Below are 23906 nucleotides of genomic sequence, written 5' to 3' on the forward strand. Positions count from 1 at the left end.
TGTGATTCTTCCCGATACCGGATTAACCCTTAACTAACTAAGGTCGCGACATGCCTCGGGTGAGATGCCTTATTCGTCATAAATAAGGTGAAAATGTTGCCATTGTGTTAGACTACAACGGAGCTTTTGTTGGCCCCAGTGCCTGAACCCAAGGTCTCAACTCTTCTACTATTTTTCTGCCAACAAACGGTTTCATTACCAGGACCTGGAAATTTCCAAGGGAGTTTAGAATATGGTTTCGAGGATATTTAAAAAGGAACTACAAGATTGGTGGCATGAACAAATAGAATGATTTGCCTCTCAACAAGCTAAACTTTGTCAACAAAGTGTGAAGGAAGGAGTCATGTACAAGAAACCCGTAAGTGATTAATAAGATATCTTTTGGTGCAAGTTCCCAAAGGAGATCTACAATTGGTTGCGAATATTGTAAGTAAAAGGAAAGATGAGTGGACAAAACCAATCTCGTTGTACCTGGACTCAATCAAATCTTGTTGCACTACATCGGCTTGAAAAAGATCTGATGCAAGCTATGGATTTCTGGGTGCAAACTACATTAGAGAGATACATTATTGAGTTTTCTCCAGAGGGTCATCAGTCCTTCTCTAAGGTGAAGGTCATGTTGAAATTGGGGTTGCGGGGTAGACTATTTAGGGAAATCTTGTTGTGGGCTAAGTTTCTAATGGTGCAAGAAAGCTTGTTGGTGTTCCAAAACCCAACTATGGTAGCTTAAAATCATAGTACTGGGGGAAGGATCTAAAGGGAGTGATGCTACCTAATCTGGAGCTATGAAAATATTGAGGAAATGGACTTGGATGACTTTTGGAGGTCCAGATATTTGAGGGCACAAAGGAGAGTACAGATAGATGAAAAATGGTAGGAGAGAGCTCTATGGGAGATCAATAGAAGGCAGAAAGAACTACACCAAGAAGGAGTAGTGTTAGTAAATCTAGGAGAGAGAGAAAGAGAAAGAAGTCGACAAAATTTTTGGAGCAGTGGGGATAGAGATAGAGTGGAGGTTGTCCCATCAAGAAGAGAAAATATGGTTGTAGCTATAGTGGGTCAAAGAAGTGATATGGACTCCACCCCGCCAGAAGATATGGGAACTTTAGATGGAATGGGTTTCATAGACCCTAAGGAAGGCCCAAATGATGACATGCACTTCACCATGAGAATATTATTTGTTGAGAATGATGTGACCCCCATGAGTAATGATTCGTCTCCCCGTAGCTTAGGTAGTATATTCCCTAACCTTCCACTGGTACTCTATCACAACCGTGATCATTTTTTATCTAAGTTAATCAAAGTCATAAAGGTTCACAACGTGCATGCTATCTACAAGGCTGGTGCTAGTAGCAATAAAAATAGTAATAATATTACAGGTCTCCAAGGTTCATCAAATATAGCTTCTCATGGATTTATAGTCCTCTCACAAATTCAATCAAGCATGGTGGGATCCTTTACTTGATATCCTGAGTTCTCGAGGAGAGGGAATGAGGATCTAGAGCAACACTGGTACTTATGCGAAGTCATTTGGAGGGATCACTTGACCCCGGATGCTACAAAGTTGATTGAATTCCAAACCGCTCTTCGGGAGAGGGCATTGAGATGGTTCATCAAATGGTATGCATTACAACATAACCCAATGATGGATGAAGTCAAATAAGAGTTTGTACAATAATTTAAGCTTCCATAGACCAACTAGCAAGAGTTGCCTAATTTATTGGAAATCAAGTAGCGAGAAGGGGAAACTGCATGGGAGATAATGCAGAGGTTTAAGGATACAATTGGAAAGTTGAGCTACTCTATTAACCCAAATCGTCAAAAATATTGGTTCATTAAAGAAATATTACCCCTTACTTTCACATCGTTGACTCAACAAATAAATGATACTATGTAAGACAGCCTAGAGCAGGTGACTAGAACCGAGGCTATGGTAGGATACCCACATGAATATGGGGGGGGGGGGGAGCAGTCTCACATGACCCCTCTATATTAGATCTTAGCATCAAATCATATATCTAACAGAGAAGCTGAAGAACTTGTTCTTGGAAATAATACTAAGAGGGGGGTGAATTAGTATTATCAGATCAATAATTTAATTTCCCAAACAGATTTATATACACTACTTTAGCTAAGTGAACTAGCGTGTTATACACGCAACTGTACTTAAAGCAACCAGCATATATGCAGAGAAATTTTGATTTAGACAGTTTATCATGTATTGAACATTAACCATTATATCAAAGATTTATTAGACAGTGTATTAAAAGCATAATAAAGCATCACACATAAGAAACACACATGAACACCAAGATATAAGGTGCAAACCCAATGTGGGTAAAAACCACTTGTTTCTGTCGTCTCTGTCTTCCTTTAATAATAAGAAAATCTGTTTACAATCTTGTACTGGTGCAGGCTCATACCAGTATGCAGGCACCGACCTTCAGAAAGCTACAACCTTCTCTCATTCTCCAGCTACTACTGGAAGGGAGCTACAACCTCCTCGCTCTTGTACTAGCCAATATGTTTACTAGTACGTAGGTGCCACCCTACAAAAAACTCCACTCTTCTACCAAGGACCACGTTTCATGAATTTTCAGACTAGATACTCCTGGAACACAACACGACAATCTGAAGGCCATGTTTCATTCAATTTTCATACTGGACCCATCAACAACATCATAACTACAATACAATCATCAAGTACATCTGCATCAACCAATCATTGAAACTCAATCATAATAACCTGAATTTGATCATTCAGAATATTGTCGCCAGAATACAATCACCAGAACCCAAAGCAAAACCCAGAACTCTACAATAGCAAACAAAAACAACTGAAACATTCTTCATAAGGTATACGCTACTTCCATGTGTCGAACCAACGTGTATACGTGCTTTTATCAAAGCTAACCAGTGTACACATATGTAAATATTAATTCATAATTTTGCAGCTATTCCAAACTTCAGTTATACCCAGATCATAACATTTATAGAATAACACATGGGTCACTATTCAGATCTAGACTATACATGATCAAACCATATAATTATAATTCATTTCAAGCCTTAGGATCCCTATCCATCATTAGATCTTATCCCTCATCAACCGCTAAGGTTCATCCTTGGTTCAAATCAAGAAAAGCACCATAAGCCAATAACCTGCATACTAGATCTCACACTTCATCAGATATTCGATACTTTCACACCTTGGCCTAATGATCTTCTCCTCTTTACACAGTTTTAGGCCTTTCTCAATACCATGGATCAAAACCACTTAGGACCAATACCTTGGACCAAATACCTGGGATCAATATCTCAGACCAAATACCTTGGAGCAATACCATGGATCAAATACCTTGGACCAAATACCTCAAACCAAAAACTTAGTTTTCCAACATATACACGCTTTTCCTTCTGTGAAAGTGTGTTTGTACGTATACGCTACTTGTGTTCAGGGAACCTGCGTGTACATGGAACTTGGTCAAGGTGAACCTGCGTATACCTCTCTCTCTTCATTCTTTGTAGTCTGATCTGTAATTGTTTGTTGTTGACATGTTGCACCGTGATCTTTCATCTGAGTGAGTTGCCATCAAGGACAACACCTGTATCATAATGCCAACACTTGTAACTGACAAGACCTACACGACTGCATGCATGGTGTACCAACCACCTTGTCGAGGGGCATCATGCAACAGAGTGCCCAAGGTTTCAGGGCCCAAGCACTCCCTCTACACTGGTAGGGCCATCCACATATTTACCCACTGCAAGAATTGCGCAGATAAGGATGCAAGGTTTATACATAGGGCACACTCAATTTCATGCATTTATGAACCAATACAGTATGACACCATCAGAGTACTATGAAATATGTAGAACATATGGGCATCTCCCTCGTCTCTATCCAATCTTACAAAAGCATTCCAATGTTCCAAACAACACTTTTTGTGAATTTTGTGCTTCACCAACTCACCATATTGATTAGTGTAGAGCATTGGATGCCCTAGCTCATCGATTGGCCTATCGAATCAATGAGACTCCTCGAGGACGAGGAGGTGAAGGAACAAGGGGGGGAGAAAAGGAGGCATAGGTCTAGTCCATTGCTACAACTATGATCAAGAGGGGCATGTCACAAGATATTACTTGCTACCCAGAAGACCTTTGTGCTCTTAGTGCAGGGTTAACACACATGCAACGAAAGACTGTCCAAATTTGATCGCTAGATGGGAAGAGAGAACTGCCAAAGGGGATAAAATTTAATCAATTTTGAGCCAAGGATTTTGGAGACAACTCTCCTCTTAAACATCAACATAGTCACCTATGGAGGGAAGAAGACTGGAGCTAATCTTTTAGCCACTGAACAACATGGAAACATAAAATTGGCCTCATCAAAACACTCATATGATTATGAATAAAAAAATAGGTATTATAAAGAGGTTGCATAAACTTTTAACCAATCGAATTCAAGAGATGGACCTCCAGGAGAACAACTAGGATTTTCAAAATCTAGGAGCCTGAACCTAACACAATCTAATGCTCGACCCACAGTGGAATGGTTCAGGTTATTTCTGAAAATTGTGATTGATGATTAGATGCTTCGATAGTTGCAGGAAAGTCTTAAATCTACTATAAAATATGGAGTAGTTGGGGAAGGATTCATTTTTTCTAACTGATCCGAGAGATACTCTAGGAGGGTGTGAAGAAACAAGAAAAGAACAGGAAGGGAGTTTTGGATTGATGCTCAAATTGTGGGCTTCTAGATCAAGGATACAATGTTGGATCTAGGCTCATATGTGAATATCCTACCGAGGAAAACCTGGGAAGCCTTGGGAAGGCTGAAGTTGGAATTTTCTCCAATTCAACTACGTATGGAAAATCAATATTGTATCATTTTGGTGGGAAGGTTGGAGGACATAGAAGTTGACATAGCAGGGGTGAAAATTATGTTGACTTTGAAGTAATATACATTATGGGGGAGAAGAACCCTATCTAGTATTGCTTGGAATATACTAGGCCTTTGAGAATCACACAATAATTGATCTAAAGAAGGATTTGATGACATTTGAAGTGGAGGGAGTCAAAGTGATCCAACCCCTAGACCCATACTAGGGACCAAGGTTCACCGAGCTAGTAGATGATAGGGGAGAACCTGAATTGTTGGATCAGTTGTACTCGATGACAACAGGAAGAAGGGAAGACAATTTCAATCCTACGCCAGAAGGATCAATCAGCTGGAGTATCATTCATAGATCAGAGGTCGGCTCTGAGGCTGCTTGGGATGACTCATAGCAGGGAAGGTACGAGATCAACACCACGCACTGCACCACGATCTATTGTATCAACTGGGTTGGTACTAAGGTATAAGAATTCCCTATTTTAAATGGCATGGACTCAATTAATGATTTTCTTAATATAGTTGATGAAAATTTCTCTAAAGAACGCAAATTTCCCTTATTGGATGTTGCTTTACAAGAGACACTAGCAAGGTGGTGGGGATCTCACTACAACCATCTCAGAGAATGGAAATAGGTTAAGACAACAATGAGAGTGAAATTTTGGGTTTCAAAGGATTACTCACAAAACTTAATGAAGTACAGGGGGAGATCTGACCCTTGGAAACACCTACAAGATTGGAAGGCCAACTAGATCAAGGAAGGGCTTCCAAAGGACTTATGGGTGCAAAAATTTATACACATACTGGGGACATTTCCGAAGGCATGGTATGTGAAGGAGGAAATAGGGAGGCAGACCAGTGATTGGGGCTCTATGAGAGATAAATCTATTAGAGATTTCCCCTTCCCTGATAGTGATGAATGAATCATGACTACTTTGCAAGTCGTTATATGGGTTATTCTCATGGAAGGGCAATTGATAGAGGGATGTATAGATCATAACACCCTTGAGAATTTATATGAATCCAGATTCCATGAAGTCGTAGATTATGCAAAGATCAAATTGGAGCCAAATGAGGATGATTTGGAGGAATTGATACATCTTGCATTTAAAGAAAATAAGGGGGAACGAAGTGTTGAAGATGGGCCTGTAACTAATGCTCTGCAACTACTACCCTTGAAGTTGCATAAACATAACAACAACACTAATGACAAGCTAAAAATAGCCTCGGTTGGAGATTACTGGGATGAGAAAACTACTAAGGAGATATTCGACTAGGTGTCTCATTGCCTTCCTTATCTCATGCATATTGTCACATTAACGCACTCCAGGAGGAGGATAGCTAGCCATGGCATGATTGTATCTAGGAATTTCCAAAATATAAGATTCCAAGTATTGCTAGAATTAAGACAACCACCACATGTGAAAAAGAAATCAATAAGAGGATTGGAGGGACAAAGCCTTTTGAGTATTCAACAAGACCAATCAACTTAACAATCACTTTAAAGTATAAATATAAATAAATAACTAAAATTACAAACCTATCCATACTTTCAACAAGGAAAATATGTTCATTAACATCCATAGGTGACCTATAATTAGCCATTAGCCATTAACCAATAGAGTAGTAATAGTATTAATTTTATTAAGGCTAGAAGTCTCTGATCTAGATAATTGCATTTTAAAACATTTTCACATTGCATTCATCCAATATCATCATAATCGATTATGTAAAGAGAACATTATCATAAAAATGCAGAGGAATAGTCCTTGGTCTTTCATGATATCTTTTTCATAGGACTCAACATATCTCCTTCATATCTATGTTATAATCTTTCCTCCTATCACAGATAAGAAGGACCAAGGAGACCATTGTTATACCCAAGAACTGAGGCCCATTAGGGCACTGTTACACCACAAGGTTGAGGTCCATTAGGGCGCTATTGTGTTATCATAAATAAGAAGGCCTAAGGAAGATGTTTTCATACCCAAGAACTGAGGCCCATTAGGGTGTTAATACACCACAAGACTGAGGCTCATTAGGGCACTGTTACAACACAAGACTGAGGTACAATTTCACATACCCATAGGATAAAATGATTATTATATCACTACCAATTAATTATAGGTCTTGGTGTGCATTTATTTGAGGCACACAAACCCTTCCTTTTACCCTTTGAAATCCATGTTGTTTGGATTATTCTTGAACAATATAAATATATATGTGAAAAATAAAAAATATTTTATTGTATTAATGTTACTTATGAGGAAATAAATGATATCCAAGAATCATTCAATTCGGCCTTCAAATGAAGGTTGGGTATGAATTTTTGTGAATCAGGCAAAAATTGCTCTGCTTCACTAAAATACACGCCCATGCTTCATTTCTTGGCCAATTTGATTGATTCAAATTGTAGATTATTTATTTTACTGTTTTACACACTTTTACATTATTATCTATTTACTAACTAGTAGAGTAGTAACAATGTTAATTTTCTTAGGGATAGAAGTCCCTATTATAGATAATTTCGTTTTAAAACATTTTCAACATTTTCACAATGTATTCACCCCATATCATCGTAAAAAATTATGTAGAGAGAACATTAGCAATAACAATGTTACAAAATAATCATAGGTATTTCATGACATCTCTGTCATATGGCTGAACATATCTGCTTCATATCTTTGTCATAATATTTTCTTATATCACATATAAGAAGGCCCAAAGAGGCCATTTTCATACCCACAAACTAAGGCCCATTAGGGAGTTATTAAACCACAAGGCCAAGGCCCATTAGGGCGTTGTTACACCGCAATACTGATGTACAATTTTGCATACCCATAGGATGGAATGATTATTATATCACTGCCAATTAATTGCAGGTCTTGGTGTGCATTTATTTGAGGCACACAAACCCTTCCTTTTACCATATGAAATCCATGCAATTTTGAGTATTCTTGAATAACAAATATATATATGTGTGTGTGTGTGTGTGTGTGTGTGTGTGTGTGTGTGTGTGTGTGTGTGTGTGTGTGTGTGTGTGTGTGTGTGTGTGTGTGAAAAAATTAAAATATGTAATTTTATTAATGTTACTTATGAGTAAATAAATACTCTACAAGTTGAATCATTCAATTTATCCTTGAAATGAATGTTGGGCGTGCATTTTTTTGAAGCAGGCCAAAATTTCCTTTCTTTACTAAAATGCACACCCACACTTCATTTCTTGGCCAATCTGATTGATTCAAATTGCACATTATTTAGTTTATTATTTTAAACACTTTCACATTGTTATAACTTTACTAACCAATAGAGTAGTGACAATGTTAATTTTCTGATGGATAGAAGTTTTTGCTATAGATAATTGCATTTTAAAACATGTTCACATTACATTCACCCCATATCATAGTATGAAATTATGTACATAAAACATTGGCAATAACATTGTGGTGGAATAGTTATAATTTTTTCATAAAATATCTGTCATAGGGCTCAAAATATCTCCTTCGTATATTTGTCATAACTGTTTCTCATATCATAGATAACAAGGCCCATAGAGGACATTATCATATCCATGAATTGAGGCCTATTAGGGCATCGTTACACCACAAGAGCAAGGACCATTATGGCATTGTCACACCACAAGACTGAGGTACAATTTCGCATACCCATAGGATGGAATTACAACCCTCGGTGTGCATTTATTTGAGGCACACGAACCTTTCCTTTTATCCTATGGAATCCATGCAATTTTGAGTATTCTTTAACAACATGAATATATATGTGAAAAATTAAAAACATTTAATTGTATTAATGTTACTTATGAGTAAAGAAATACTCTCCAAGCTTTATAATTCAATTGGCCTTGAAAAGAAGGCTGGACGTGCATTTTTGTGAAGCATGCCAAAATTTCCTTGCTTCACCAAAATGAACTCCCAACCTTCATTTCTTTGCCAATATGATTGATTCAAATTGTAGCTATTAAGTTTATTATTTTAAACACTTCTACAAATATATCTTTACCAACTAGTAGAGTAGTAACAATGTTAATTTTCACAGGGCTAGAAGTCTCTGTTGTAGATCATTTCATTTTAAAACATTTAAAACATTTTCACATTGCATTCACCCCATATCATCGTAATAAATTATGTACAAAGAACACTAGAAATAATAATGCAGTAGAACAATCTTAGGTATTTCACGAGATCTCTTTCACGGGGCTCATCATATCTCCTTCATATCTCTGTCATAATATTTTCTCATATCACAGACAACGAGGCCCAAAGAGGCCATTGTCATGTCCAAGAACTGAGGCCTGTTAGGGAATTGTTACACCACAAGGCTAAGGCCCATTACGGAACATTTGTTTTGGTCAAAGATTCACATTATATCAACATGGAAATATAAATAGAATACATGCAAAAATTCTTGGGGGATCTTCGTCAATCACCAATCGATGTCCTCTACCCTTAGAGAGAGAAACCAGAGAACCTTTCCAAAATTTCCAAATAAATTATTTTGCAACACGTCATCAGAACAATGTTTAAGCTAAACATTACAAAATTCATAACCTTCATTCTATGGAGGGACCGAGCCACTTAGAGACATACCTTGAAGAGAAGACAAAAAAGAAAAAAAAAATCATTGTGCTATTACACCACAAGACAAAAGTGAAACTTGTTCATGAGAAACTTTTGTCCTTATTCTATCCCCATGTGTCTAGAACCTCCAACCTTACTAAGGTTGTCTTCTTGCTCCTAGTATAATAGGTGCATGGGTAAACAAGGAAACTGGTTGGGTTAGATCTCTTCGAATAGACTAGGAGGGGTTAGCTACATCCCCCCTCCCCACCAGGATGCTCTCCAAAAGAGAGACATGACCACCACTATTTCTCTAGGTTTGAGTCCCATGCCTATCCCTCGCCATTGCTCTTTTAGCCTTACTATACCTACTCCTTCCTATGGCGGGTAATGGAAAATATTTGGTCTTGCTTCCTTCTTCAAGATACTCCAAGGGTCACTAGTGTGGGGTCGCTCATACATTTTCTACAAGCCATCCCATTTCCTCAAAGTGATTACATCTCCTTCTACCCACCATAATAAGGATTCTTGTTGATTTCAAGTAACAGTTAAGGGTAAGGTCCCATTTTCCAACCATTATGTAACAAGGAAGAATCCTATCCTACTGCTACAACTCCCAAAGTGGGAATTATCCCGACACAGTTTTGCCATATGGACTCACAAAGGGTTGTTGGGATACAATTACTCTTGAGACTATAGCATCATGTGAGAACCATATCTGTGAGCATAGGGGGGGCTCTCTAGTTCTGGCCACCCATTGCAATTTAATCACCTCTCATGGATGAAATCTCCTTTTTGTATCGGTCACTTCCAACTCTTCTAATGTAGTATATTCTTCCATAACCTTGTCACCTTACCATGGCCATTCCCTAAGGCCCCTTCTCTCATCATTTCCTCCATCCCTTTCAATTCTCCTTTAACTCTCTCATACTCCTTTGATTTTTCACCACTCTTTCTTTCCTTCTCCTCGTTCCAACTTAAAATGTCCTCATCTTCTCTAATACTCTAATACTTGAAGAATTCCTTTCACTAATTCTTTCCTTCCTCAATCATCCCTTGGGTTGTATTTTATAGCATTTCACACTTCTCTATCCTTCATCATGGTTTCTTGTGATGTTGACTCTTCCAATATCAACCATTATGGTTTTATGATCTAACTTGGTTTATCATCTTCCTTCGAATCAACTCAATATGATGGTTCACATTTGCTACCTCCCTTGTCCCAAACAGTCTCAACCAATTTTATCATTTTACCTCGGTATTAGCCTCATTAGTGTTCACCACCTCAAAATTCAAAGGTTTAATTTGACAATTAGCATACTATCTTTTGCAACAAAAAATTGATGTAGAAATCCACCTAACTTCTTTCTTTTGCTTCAGTGATGATTACGCTGCAGAGAATGAATACTTTGGTCCAACTCCCATCATGTGGTCTTGACTGAAATGTGAGTTTCTAAGCTTTTACATGTTAAAGCACGCCATCACTGGTGTGCCTGGTCCAAAATATTGTGTCTTCCTCCCTTAATTTTACTAAAAAAAATTCATTCAAATACATAATTATATTCTTTCACTTGAATGCTTATTTTTGTACTTGTTTCATGCATAATTCTTATTTCTTATCCTCTTATCATAATATTATATTCTGCAATTATATGAATATATTCCTATATAGAACTAAATTCTTGAATAATGTCATCCAAAATAATTTGTCTAGCCTCAATTAAAGAAATATTACCTTTCAACTTGGTTTTCAACTCTTTGATTTCATCTTGACCTGCCTTATAATTATTGGTAAGTTGATTACTATTTTCAATTGCTATGTTCATCTACCTCTCCTTTACATTGAACTTCTCCCTCACAACGACCAAATCATGTTGTGTTTTCTTAGTTCAACTTCTGAAATTCCAAGCTCTGCACCTTTGTCAATTTTTCTGAGGGGACATATAATTCAATTAGAACCACAATGGTGCAAACATGATTTGTAATTTATTGTTGTAGGCTCTGCACTTGTTCCTGCAAAATAGAAATCTCTTTATTTCTGTCAAATTATTCTCCTTTTAATAGCTCTTTTCATTTTCAACTTGAGCCAGCTCAATTGTTTGAGTGTGCTAAGTCCTAGTCAATTTTAACTTCTTCCTTAATGATAACACCTTGAATTTTATGTTCTGCAACATGGTCTTAATGCTTTGTTGCCATACTAATTCTAATTTTATAACTCCTTTCCTTAATTTTTTTATGCTTCTTCTGCAAAGTTTCAAATGAAGGAGTGTCTTGAAATGTGAATGTTTCCAAATTTGTGGAGAGATAACAGGAATTAATGTGCTCTGGATTTCCAAACTGGATTTGTAAACCAAGCTCATTTGAAGGTCCTTCTGTTAGTTTGATTTATATGTCTTCTTCATCCTCTGTTTGAATTCTAGCCCTCTTTTATGACTAGGGATCGTCTATCACAACATATATATGTTCAGGAGCAATCCTCTTTAAACTCTTCTATTTTACCATAGGGGTTTTGACATCCATTCTTATTGCACCCTGCTACATGGCTAAGTTTCTTGATTTGGAATTTTCTCAATTTCACATTTGCTTTCATGAATATAAGGTGTATAACTAATTTCCACCCTTTATTAGAAATTGTATCATGAGGGTCATCTTTCCACTTTTCTCCTTTATCAAAACCGAAGTCCTTCATCATCACTTCCACTTGTGTAAAGGCTTGTAAAGGCTTGTTTGTTATTGACAATAAATGGCCCTACAATCCTCTTTGGCTTGAAAATATGCCCTTTTCATGCAGGAAAAAAATACTTGGTCAACAATGAGACTCTTCCTTATAAATTCAAGATAAAATAACCTTGTAAGAAAAAAGACTAGCCTTGAAATGAAGGTTGAGCATGCATTTTTGTGAAGCGGGCCAAAATTTCCTTGCTTCACTGAAATGCATGTTGAGTTTTCATTTATTGGAAAATATGAATGATTAAAATTGTAGATTGTTTATTTAATGATTTTATACACTTTTGAATTGTTGCATATTTACTTTGAGCTTAAATATTTATCCTTCAGATTTCTTACAACATCCTAAGTTTTGCTTTACCTTGTCTTATGTGAAAGTTATGTATAAGTGGAAAACATAGTTATTTAGGATGTTTGTTTGATGAGATGAAAGGTTATATATAAAGGTTAGAAAATTTCCAATCATGTCCCATTTCAATTTTCATTACCAAGAGTGTAATTGATTTGGCCTAGGAGTGCATATTTCTTCTGACTATGATCATTGGAAAATATGATCAATTGATATTCCGACAGACTTGGATTTCAGTATATAACATTTCCTTTATGAAAATGAATATGTTATGTTGTGTAAAATGGTTTTATATTTAGGTTGGAATGATCATTATTGCATGTCAATTAATTACAAGTCCTCGCGAGCATTTATTTGAGGCACACAAAACTTAACTTTAACCCTACAAAATCGATTTAATTTGGCATATTCTTGTGCAACAAAAATTTCTATGTGAAAAATTAATGTTAATAATGAGTGAGAAAGTACTCTCCAAGTTGAATCATTCAATTTGGCCTTGAGATGAAGGTTGGGCATGCATTTTTGTGAAACACGCCAAAATTGCCTTGCTTCACTAAAATGCATGCCCATGCTTATATTATTCGCCAATCTGACTAATTAAAATTGGTGATTGTTTATTTAATGATTTTACACACTTTTGCATTGTTATATATTTATTTCGAGCTTAAATATTTATACTTCAGATTCCATACAAGATTCTATGTTTCTCTTCAACTTGCCTTATGTGAACGTTGTTTATAAGTGGGAAACATAATTTTGTAGGATATTTGTGAGACGTGATGCAAGTTTATATCCTAAGGTTAGGAATTTTCTAATCATGTCCCATTTCAAATTTCATTACCAAGAGTGTAATTGGTTTGGCTTGGGAGTGTATATTTGTTCCAACTATGATCATTGCCAGATATGATCAATTATTATTCCAACAGACTTGGATTTCAGTGTATAACATTTCCTTTATGAAAACAACTATGCTATGTTGCATAAAATGGTCTTATATTTAGGTTGTAATGATCATTATCACACATTCAATTAAGTACAAGTCCTGTTGTTCTTTTATTTGAGGCACACAAACCTTGACTTTAACCCTACGAAATTGATCCAATTTGGCATATTCTTGCACAACAAAAAATTCTATGTGAAAAAATAATGTTAATTATGAGTAAAAAACACTCTACAAGTTGAATCATTCAATTTGGCCTTGAAATGAAGGTTGGGTGTGTATTTTTGTGAAACATGCCAAAATTTCCTTGCTTCACTAAAATGCACACCCAAACTTCATTTATTGGCCAATCTGATTGATTCAAATTGTAGACTATTTATTTAATTATTTTACACACTTTTTAATTATTATATGTTTACTTTGACACTTAAATAATTATTCTTCAGATTTCATACAACATTCCAAGTTTTGCCTCAACTTGAATTATGTGAAAGTTGTGCATAGGTTTTTATTTAGCTTGTTGTTGGGCAGAACAATTGTCCTTTTAATTCAAAGAAATAGTTCAAACACTTCACATTAATTGACAATATAGGTAGGTTTTGTTATTCAAAGGTTATTATGAAAATCTCAAACTCAATCATTGTAATCACACTCTCAACAATTCAACACTCTAGCTATTACACTCTCAAACCTCATTCACACTCTCAAGGAATAAGCATATAATGTAGAACAAAACCCCTTTGTCACATTGTCACTCTTATTAATAAAATAAGAGCACTATTGGAAACCATTGTCTCAACAAATGTTGAAATGCACATTCAAATGAAATAAACAAACCATTAAACTGTAACAAGAATTAAATAACTATCACACCATCAAAGGGGTCGGTCTAGGACCTATGTTGTTACACAATATAGAGTTTAGGATTATGCAATCATTAAAGCATCAACACGACTAATAATAACAATCACACATGAATTATAACTGAGAGAAAATAAACCAAACAACTATAGTACCTTCATAAACAGTGGTCCCTACTAAGAAGGAGGGCCCTTCCTTCCTAGAAGGAGTGGGTACAATGCATAACACACAAGCTAGTCAACAGAAAGGGATGGCGCCATTCCACAATTTACTAACATTTATTAAAATTGTTTCATGTTTTAGATCATTTGAATGACATCTTAGTTGTAACTTAATTGAAATTGTGTTATGGTATATATGTGCACTTTGATATGATGTAATGTGATTATGGTTCTGTTTCATAAGTTGTAATATTAGAAATATAATTATATATTTAATATTTATTGAAATAAATAATAAATTTTAATTTGGAATGCTTTTTTGTTGAACATGAGTCTTCTAGAAGATCCAATTGATCTTCAAATTGATCTAGATTATGTTGGGTATGGTTTAGACATTTGAGACAAAGACGATGATATAGATAGGGAGGACACCAAGGCATACGACAACGATGATGATGGTGATGATGATCATCATGCCGATGATCATGATAGACGTGATGATGATGATGAGCAATCATTTGGTACTAGCCTGTGACATTGATCATATAGGCTTCATTATGGATCATTGTTGATAAATCATTATGATGCCTCTTTTCATGTTTACTATCATATGTATCATTTTCACTCGCAGTACCATATTAAGTTGTATCATTTTGACATGTATAATTTTGAATTGTATAATTTGGACATGCATTATCTGGACTTGGATTATGTGTAGATGGCTATGGACCAACAACTTTGTTTATTAATAATATAGAAATATAAGTTATATTTAAAAAAAGATTATCTTGTTATTCCACTGTTGTGGTGTGGTCTATAACTATAAGAAACCTAAAAGAGCTCTACTCTAGAAATATCTATGATGTGAATTTGGGCTTTCATTATGTGTAGCTAGTCACAACCAACAATTTTTTTTATTGATAATATAAAAGTACTGGCTATAGTTTAAAAAAAAATGTTGTTACCTCGTATGGATGTCTATTTTCCTAAAAATTCTTTATAAGTGGTATACTATAAAATATTTCAAATGCAATATGACTTACTCTATAATCATATAAGTTATTTAAGAGGTATGACATACTTAACTAATTTAATTGAAATAAAAAATATTAAATAAATAAATGGAAGCTATAAAGGAAGCATCATGAGTTGTTAAAATGGAAGCAGAATGTGGCTATAAAATGGAAGTAAAATTCGACATTAAATTGGAAGCCATACTTGGAGCTATTACTGGCTCTAAATAGGTAGCCAAATTGATTGCTTAACATGAAGAAAAATTGGAGGATAATTCATAAGAAAATCCCAACACTAAAAGGAAGCAAAAATTGGACCTAAAAGGGAAGCAAACCTAGGCGCTAAACATGAAGCAAACCATGAGGCTAATAGGAAAGAAATTCTAGAAGCAAAAAAGTAAGCAACAATGGAAGCCAAACTAGAAGAACATTAGCAGTAAACTTGGAAGCAAAATTTGGTGTTACCTAAGGAGTAAAAAAAGAAGCAATTTAGATAGCGAACCAAGAAGTAATAATAGCAGCAATACTAGCAACCCAACTGGGCCTTGCCTGAGAGGAAAAAACAAAAGCAATTCAGGTAGCCAAAAAAGAAGTAATTATGGAAGAAAAACTTAGTATTACTTAAGAAGAAAAAATAGAAGAAATTCAGGTAGAAAACAAAGAAGTAATAATGGAAGAAATATTAGAAGCCAAACTTGGCATTCCTAAAGAAGCCATTTAGGTAGAAAACCAAGACGCAATAATGGAAGCAATATTAGAATCAGCAAAAGGCACTATAATGGAAGCCATATTAGAAGCTAAAGAAGATGTCATAATGGAAGTAAAGATATATGCAACAAGTGCCACCATACTCAAAGCAAAACTTGTCATCGCAGTGGAAGCATAGTCTAGCATTAATTAGAAACCCAAAAAAAAATATTTATTTTCAATGCCATGCTAGAGTAAAACAAGAAGCATAAATGCGAGAAAAAATAGAAGTAGAAATGGACACAACAATAGAAGCAAGAATGGAAGAAATTGTTTCTGGCACTGCTCTTGGTGATATTTCTAACACTATTCACGGTGCAAATCAAGGCACTGATGTGAACATGCATTCTTTTGTCAAATATTGTGCTGCCACTTCAAGACAATTTACGCACGCAAAAACACTGGATTTCAATGCTATTTGTGGCGCTAATGGCATGTTCTATTGTATTATTTGCCTCTTTCTCGCCGCTCGCAAATCATTGTTGATGTGTGCACATTGTTAGATTTAATGGTATGATAAGCACTTGGGTACTTAGGTCAAGCACCCTGTGACTAGAGACTATGACCAGAAGCATTACCGACCATCACTCCTTGACTTTTTTATTCCACATTTTCAACTTTGGTATTAGTCCAATGGAGGATTGATCCTAGAACCATGATCAACTAGAAACCTACTTGAACTGAAAAACTTCAACCTTAGTTTTCTTTTTATCCCTAGGGAATCAGATAAAGTTCCATATATTGTTGAAAAGGCCTTGGAGAGGAATATCCAACTAAACACTCAATTTTTAATTGAAGCTAAGGAATTGAAGAATAGAATGCCTTTAAAGATATTATGTTCATGCTTGACCTCAAGCTAGAAGCAACACACATAAACACCTCAATGATAACACACTTAACAAGCTCCCCCTGAAATTGGCACTTGACATCAATGACAATAACTACCAAAGAGCTCAACAATATTTGACAAAAGACTTAGATAGTCTCAACCCAATAAAAAGGTTCATTTCTAGACCCCCTTATACATGCACAATTGGTAAGAATAAGAAAAAATCATAAAAAGATAAAGCAATATCATAGGGGGCTTTTGTTTGTCATATTTTGATTTAATAAGGACTTCATCCACATGAGCAATAGAGTCATTATGTTCTGCCAACTGATATTCAAGTTGTTGTTCTAGATCGTAACAGAGGCCTATTTTGCAAGTAAAACTATAAAATTTCCTGGTTTTGATCAATAGTGCTAATAGATGCGACCATCCATTTTTTTTCATTCCATTAAAAATAAGATTGTTTTATTTACATTGATACATGTAATGTAGGAATGCAATATTTTTGTCCACTTGTAATGTGATAAAGAGGAAATTATTTGTTTAAATTACTTTAGGGGCTTGATTTATTTGAAGTTGTCAATGACATAGATTGATGTTTGAAATTCTCAATGAGCCCTCTTTGAATGTAGACTTTTATTGATTCGGGAGATAAGGTGTATGTGACAAAATAATCATCAATTCCATGCTTTTTTGAAATCTACCTATAATACAATAATCATTAATCACCATCTAATGCAAAATTAAGAAGAAGATGGGAATTTTCTCACAATTCATCAGATATTTCATCAATTTACACTAGTGCCCAATGACTAATCTATAAGCATCATTCTTATGCCCAATTCCCAAGCCCTCACCAATCCAATGTATTCGATGTGCATTTGTGATGTTGTAAAGGATTGTGGCTATAGTGTTTACACCAAATCACTTTAGTGAGCACAGAACTTGCTAACAAGATATCACACTCTTTACTACATAATCAATGTGATATATCCCACAACTTCTTTTACTAACTTTGTTAGTAGTGAAGGTGTCACTCAATCTGAGAACCCTTGCATCCATTAGAAATAAAATTTCAACATCTAAATAATTGATAAATCCAAGTGCACACATCTATTAGACATCATCTTTAGAAATGTTGAAGGGTGTTGGCACTTGTAAAATCACTCGTAGATCGACTCACTTAAAATGGACATACAAAAATCATATCCATAGAAACAAAGTGGATTGCAAAAGAGTCTATTTCCACAATTTCACCCATAAAGTTGAGAGGATCTTGTATTTGTCACGCACCAACAAAGAGAATAAGCCCACCACTAGAAGTCTCCTACACACAACAGAAAATGACACAATTTTTTTCAATCCAAGCACAAGTGTCAATGGAAAAGGAAAGCACAATCAACATATTGTTCATCACAAGAAAATATAGTGACTTCAAAAAATTTATATTGAGCATGTATAAATCTTATTTTTATCCCATAATAGTAGTATAATAGAATTTAAAGTGGGTTATAAGTGCTTATATTCATCCTAAATGAGAAATTCTAGTTGTGGGAGTTCAACTACTTCATTTTTGAATCAAATGCGGATAGAAATATAATAAGCATCAAAACAATTATTTCATCATACATCTCAAATTGCTAAAAATTAAAAAATCATAAGAATTAACTAAATTATAACTATATTTAAAATGATTATTATTATTAGTGATATAAAGAATTAATATATAAGTTCAGCATATATATTCTGAAAAAATAAAATAATAAAATAAAATAAAATAAAATAAAAATAAATAAAAAAATAAAAAATAAAATAAAAATAAAAATAAAAATAATAATAATAATAATAATAATAAATAAATAAATAAAATAAAATAAAAATAAATAAATAAAAACTAAAAAATAAAAATTAAAATTAAAAAATAAAAAAATTAAATTAAATTAAATTAAAAATTAAAAAAATTAAAAAAAAAAATAATTAAAAAAAAAATAACCTAAACTAAGATTCCTAACCATGGAGGTTTGCCCCCCATTTTATCATGGAAATTATTACTATGGGCTTCACTGAGGGGAGCAATATTATACCAAGTGGATTCATGAAGATTCCTAACCATGGAGGTTTGCTCCCCATTTTATCATGGAAATTATTACCATGGGCTTCAATGAGGGCAATATTATACCAAGTGGATTCATATTGAGGGATATATATTGAGGAAAACGTGGCATGATATATTGGGGGATATATAGGGGGTAAAGGGTTTTTATACTGGAAAATATAAAAAATGGACCTCAGAGTTAATGAAAAAATATAAAGGGGTATGAAAAATGTTAATCAAAATGGATACCTACAATATCTAGTGAAAGTAGGGGTTTTTAAATATGTAAGGTGTATTGGATTCATATTGGTAGGGGGTTAAATAATGTGATTTTAGAAGTATTTTGGTTAAATAATGTGATTTGAGAAGTATTTTCCAACATGTAGTCAAATTAGGTGTATTGTTTAAGTAGTTTTCTTTAGTGCGAAGTTTTAGACTTTCTAGTGTGGGAATGCGGCGGAAAAAATTGAGGTGAAATCTTGATTTGTGTTATTTAAACTGGATTTTTTACTGTATATATGGATTCAACACCGTGAAAAGCCCCCCTAGGGCACTTCGATTGTGCACAAGTTGTGATTTCAATAAATTCATGTCGGATTTTAGAGAAATTAGACAAGAAAAATCCACCAAAAAATCTTCCAAAAAGTCTCACTAGAGACAATTCCATTGTTTAATAGGCACGTGATATGTCAGAGGTTTATTAAGTGAAGCCCCTCTGAATACCACATGCCGAAAAAACCATAAGTCATTTCATATGGCATTTTTTAAAATTAATGTGTTTAATTAAAAGTACAAAAAATGCAAAACTACAAAAGGCCTTTATTTTGTGTATACTACCAAGGATATTCTATAGTATTCGGAGGAGGTTAAATGCCTACTATTGACATAATAATTATTGGCATTTTTGTAGGTTAAATCCCTATAATACCATGGGTTCTCAATACCACATGCACAAAAAACCATAATTAATTTCATATGACATTTTTTTTAATTGATGTGTTTAATTAAAATAGAAAAAAATGTAACCACTCTCGACCTTTATTTTGTGTATACTATGAAAGATATTCTATAATATTCTAGGGAGGTTAAATCCTTACTGTTTACCTAATAATTATTGATAATTAAATTAAAATTCAAAATTTGAAAGTTTTATTGCAGAATAAACATACCTATAAACATAATATAAGTTAACAAACAGTAAAACTTCTTTTTTTTAATTATTTATTCAAATTTTTAACTATTAAAACCATAAAGAAAAATACAAACGTGAATTATATATTTAATAATTATATATTTTATCTATTAAATAAAAAATTAATGTATTTATAATCTCTTTATTTTATTTAAAGCATTACTTAATTAACTGATTTACCTTCTCTTTGAACTTTGTCGGCTGAAAATTGGTTTTTTCTATTCAATTTTCCAATTCTAATTCAAAGGCCTAACAGCGCCGACTCATGAAGAGAAAACGTAACCTAATAGTTGGAAAGATGGGAAAGAGCTACCAGCCATCCCCGGGGTATTTAATGTATGGGGATATGTATACGTCGGTTAACGCGATAACACGTGAAAGTTAAATTTCGATATTAATTAATATTTTGGCTTTCGCATGTTATCGGACTAACCGGCGTGCATACTGGTTAGTTCTTTCCGGAAAGATGGCCCTGACACAACACTTTAGGTACAAGTATATGACCATTACCGTTGAATTGGTGGCCCTGACACAACACTTTAGGTACAAGTATATGACCATTACCGTTGAATTGGTGCCGCACTCTCACAAATTTATCTCTGCACAACTATTTGCGAAGAGTTGAATTATCTATGTGCTAAGGTGAAGGATTACGTTAAAATTTGATAAATCCGCCGTAAAGATTGAATTGGTGTAAACTATTTTTCAGGTGGCTCTGGATTTTCATTTCGATTGAATTGGTGTTTCATTCATTTTTAATTGGGAAGCTGTGGTTCAACAGTAACTCACAGAAATAAGAGCAAAGAGGCAATGGCACAAATTTAGGTCCAATCCAATGTTACTGACGCGCAGCCTAATAATGGCAGTGACAACCAGGGTGAATCAGCACACAAATCTTTTTACGTGGGGGATCTGGAGCCCAATGTTACGGACGCGCAGATTCAAGAACTCTTCCAGCAGGTTGGCCCCGTGGTCAGTGTTCACATGACCAAGACTTCTCTGGATACGGCTATGTCAATTACTGCACTGCTGAAAATGCTAGCGCTGCTTTAAGAAGCTTGAATTTTACACCCCTTAAGGAAAGTCTATTAGGATAATGTACTCACAGCGTGACCCCAGTGTCCTCACATGCAAAAATAAGGTCTATGAAGGTCAAGAATGGTTTGAATCCAGCAAGAGATTCACAAGATTCATATGATATCACTCAAAAGTCCTCTCATGCCTAAAGAGCAAAAGAGGAGACATAAAGAGATATATGAAATGCTAGATATACTCTCGGAAATTAAAGTAAAGAAAGTCACTTAGACCTATAAAATAGTAAAGTATTAATGAACGAAGGAATAACTTCATGAAGATCTAGGAAAGATGATAAGAAGGTAGTCATCATTGATGAGTAGGGCAATAAATATAAATGAACAAAGAAGGTTACCTCACCCAAAAATTTGTGGTCTCTATGCTAGGTAGAGAAAGACAAGTTGCATTCTATAGTATTAAAGGATAAAATAATTCAACCTTGTGCAGAAAGGAAAGGCAACGTTGGTCCTCAAGCAAATACAAAAATAAATATAGTTAAGATTCATTGAAAAATGGAGGAATTTGAAGAAAAGGGCTAAGGAAAGAGGGAGTAACAAATATCTCCTATGAGTAAGATAGTACCCCTCACAAAAGGGTCCTATCATAAGCTCCTAAATCTTATGTTATAAGATATGAAAACTATAATAAGATGCATCATGGCATCATGGAAGCATTAGAAACAAGAGCTCGTAACATCTCCATAATGATCGTGAAAGACAAATCCATGCCAGACAACATGTAGGATATATAGCTCTTGGGAACCTTAATGGGCATTGAAGGAAAGAAATGAGTCATCTACGGCTCATTATACATAAAGTCAAAAAGGAAACATTTGCCATTTGGGGATATATAATATCCTTAAAATTCTCTGATGGAATCCTCATCATAGGGTTCACTAATCTAGAGATTAAGAAAGTGTTTCAACAAGAACTCCAAGGTATGGAATCCATGAGATGATGATATGACATGAAGCAGATCAAGGGATTGAAGATTTTTTAATCAAGGAAGCTGTTGGAAGAAGCATCCATGACCTGAAGGTAAAATAAGGTATGTATGCTTGTGTTAAATGTTATAATTCCATGTCGTATGTTGCAGGTAATATGGATCTTTGCTTCTATATTAAGAAGCATGATCAAGAGAAAAAAGATCTCTTCCTTTGAAAAGATGCAGGAAGGCATAAGTCACACTAGATGAAATCAACATAATATGTCCTCATATGAAGTATGAGGTGATTGACTACAATAAAGAAAATCTAATTGAAATCTATGAAATGTGTGAGGAAGGAAGAGATTGTGAGATATGAAACCATGATGAAGGCAATCAACATCCAAAATACCAAGAAGATTTGACTAGGAAATCTCCCAGAAAGATATGAAGACTCTGATGAAAGTCTGAAAAGAATGAAGACCCTTGATAATGGATATCTTTGGGAGATGTGTCAACATGTACGCTGGATGTTGATACATACATAAAAATGTCATGATTAAGATCCATCTCATAAGGTATGATTTGATGTAATATGATGTTTTCATTTCTTGAATAATATCTGGATAATGCAAGGATACTCGAACAAGACTTGTAAGTACAAGTGCAACCAACATTCATGCGATGGGTGGAAACTCCTGAAAGAATCATGGAGAGAAAATAAGTAGCCATATGAAGAAGGTTCCATATGTGTACCAAGAATGCCACTTTCCATAAAGAAAGAAATGACATGAAGGAATAAGAAGGAAAGTGATCGATGGTTGTTTCCCTACAAGGAAGAAGTTCAACTAAATTTCATGACATCAAGGAGAGAAGTTGATCAAGAAGTTAAAGGACACACAAAGAAAGAAAAAGTTGCTGATATATAGAAGAGTCCCTAGCTGATAGGGAGCTTTGATAGCTCCCTGATCAAGAGGGAGTTTGAATTAAAATCACCCATGATTACAAAGGATTGACAATTGTGTTTTTCCATGTAATGTGTCATGCACTAGACTAGGACTAACAACCATAAGTCTAGATTAAGGCAATGAATGGAAATGTAGACACATGATAGACACAACATTCTTGTCTTCACTTGGGAAGAAAGAATGGGAGGATTGGGTAATCATATGGCATCTAATACTCTTTGAGGATGTGTAGGGCATCCAAGACAAGAGTAGGCAAGAGGACTGATATTCTTTGAGGGATGGGAATCCAAGATAGGAATAGTTCTAGAAGATCATAATCAGTGAACACTTGGGTGGGCATGTACCTTGAGAGATAATGATGAAGGTGTCTATAAATCATTGGACTCGCCATCATTGTAGCTCATGTTATCGTGGAGGGATGGAGTTGTTAGTCAAGGCCTTGCACTATGACAATGCTGGTTGATATGATGCTATACAGATGGGATTACCAATATGATTCTTCTTATAAGAAATTCTTCAGATTGAGAATAACCAAGTACCCTTTTAAATACCTCC

Source organism: Pinus tabuliformis, chromosome 8 (genome assembly GCF_031772625.1).
Source record: "Pinus tabuliformis cultivar Carrire ecotype Pingquan chromosome 8, CPIR1, whole genome shotgun sequence".
NCBI lineage: Eukaryota > Viridiplantae > Streptophyta > Pinopsida > Pinales > Pinaceae > Pinus > Pinus tabuliformis.